Source organism: Magnolia sinica, chromosome 16 (assembly GCF_029962835.1).
Source record: "Magnolia sinica isolate HGM2019 chromosome 16, MsV1, whole genome shotgun sequence".
NCBI lineage: Eukaryota > Viridiplantae > Streptophyta > Magnoliopsida > Magnoliales > Magnoliaceae > Magnolia > Magnolia sinica.
The window spans coordinates 68189149-68191833 of NC_080588.1; positions in this window are offsets into that span (position 1 = coordinate 68189149).

Genomic DNA, 2685 nt, shown 5'->3' on the forward strand with positions numbered 1-2685 from the left:
TGGATCCGGGGTCACAGCCGGGCGCGGTTTGGGCACCAGTCCGTAAGTGGATTGCGTCCGACCTCCGCTGGAGCAATAAGCCGTCCAACCAGTGCTACTGTCGGGTCCACCGTGTATTTGTTTATCCAAGCCGTCCATTCATTTTCTCAGATCATTTTAAGGCATGACCCTAAAAATGGTGGAGATCCAAAACTGAAGTGGACCACACCAAATAATAAGCTTAGGTTGCATTAAATGCACAAAACATTAAATGCAAGAGTCATATTTGGTGTGGTCCACTTGAACGTTGGATCTGCCTCATTTTTGGGCTAATTACTTAAACTGATATGAGAAAATGGATAAACGGTGTGGATAAACAGATAAATCATGGTGGGCCCCACAAGAGAGCATGTCAGACGGCTTATTATCCAGGCGGAGGTTCGACGCAATGGGGTTCCACCGTCCCCACCACGACATAGCACCTAGCTAGAGACCTAGAGTCCTGGGGCTAACCATGGTATGTGTATTTTATCCCATGAGACTAAAAATAGTAGGTCTTGAGTGGACTATATGATAAGAAGCAGTCGTAACAATGACCTCACCGCCGAAAGCTTTTTAAGGCCTATTATAATGTTTATTTATTATTTAACATGTTCATAAAATCACATAGTTATATATGAAAGAAAAGTATTGATATTGAATTGGTCTATAACTTATGTGCCCATAAAGGGGTTTTATGTGGGAATTTGATCTGTCTCAATTTTTTATCTCATTACGTAATTTTTTTATATAATCAAAATAGATGATAGGTATAGATAAAACACATAGATTGTAGTAGGGCGCCCCACAACTGCCTTTGATTGGACCGTTCATCTCTACCTGGGTCTTGATTGAAGTAGTACTCAATCGACCCCTTGTCCATATGGTGGTAAGATCCACCTTAAAAGTAAGTAGTAGGGCCATGGATTTGAAGGGATTTAAGGTTCAAATGCCTTATTTGTTTTGCACGTTAAGTGATTAGGGGTTTCAAATGGAGGAGATTTCAAATCCTCTTAAAGAGGAGGTTTGAATTCTAATGTCAAAGCTTAGATTATATTTAAAATCTTTATAAGAGTTTTATGTGTAACATATGTGTCACTAGGCTATTAATCTATCAGGAACATGGCTCGCAAGTGATATTCCAAAACAATTAGATTATTAACTTCAAGACTATAATTACTTTAATCGGATAATTTACACTGTTCAACCATTGTCTATATAAATTAATGGTTAAAAATTATTAATTAATCACTTGTATGTGATCTTGTGCTTGTGGCCCATTTGAGACTTAAAATTTCATCATTTTCGAACAAAAATATATATTTTAATAGGCTTATTACAACTGTTGTGTTAAATATTACATGCGTGCATTCATTAGAAATATTAAAATTAATCTAGTAATTAGATTTAAACCCTATAAATACATCATGCATAGCTAATTTTGGACTACAAAAAATTCGTGTCAAACGCCGGTGGGAATTCCAAATTCAGGGATTCGAATCCCGCGTTTCCAAATCCACTCTCCCAAAACAAACCCTTACATTCAAAGGGGCATTTTAGTCATTTTAGCACCATCTGAATGGATAAACCAAAAGCAGCAAAAAGTCATTATGTCGTAATTCCAGTGAAAGGTGGGCACTTTACTTTTGTCCGCCCGCGAGTTCTACGAAGAAGTTTAGCCGCGTTGGAAAATGACATGGGCATTTTCGTCACATGAAAGATTCCATCAAGAAAGATCACGGCAATTGCTTTGCACGCACCATCAACGATAGTAGGGTGAGGATAACATACATCCGATTGTACGGTACCATAATATACAAGCCATCTTACCTGCCAATGTTTCACACGTGTAGGAAATTAGAGGTGTATCTCTGTGATATTTTAAGTGGGCACGTCAGCCCAAGTCGACGCGGATTGCGTCCTAATTCAGTATGCTATATTCTGTGGGGCCCACCGTGATGTATGTGTCTTATCCACACCGTTCATCCGTTTTTAAGGATCATTTTAGAGCGTGAGTAAAAAATTAAAGCATATCCAAAATTTAACTAGACCACACCAATGGAAACACCGTTGAAAACTTATTGGGAGCCATCAAAGTTTTGTATGAGCTGATATTTGTGTTTTCCTTTCATCTGTGACATGATGAACAGGTTGGACGGCAAATAAGCATTAATACGGGCCTTAGGAAGGTTTCAACGGTGGATGTCATTATTCTCACTATTTCCATGGTGCGGTCCATTTAAGCTCGGGGTATGCTTCAATTTTAAAATCATGCCTAAAGTGACCTGGTGAAATGAATGGACGGTGTAGATAAGACACATACATCAGCAGTAGGCCCCACATAGTTTACTCAGTACACGATCTGCCTCCTCATTCTTGAGTCGAGTGGTGGCTCACCCATATCTTGGGTCGAGTCGTGGTTCACCCGAGTGGAGGTGAGTGGTTTGAGACAGGGACGCATGGGTTTGAATCAGATTTCACTTGATGAGGACGCCGATTGTGTGGTGACCGAACACCATATAACAACGCTGTGTGAGGACTCTATAGGACGCACCATGATGCATGCGTTTTATCTACCCGGTTCATCTGTTTTACAAAGATTGAAAGATATCCAAAGCTCAAGTGAACTATGCCATGGTAAACAGTAGAGATCGAGCGCCTAACATC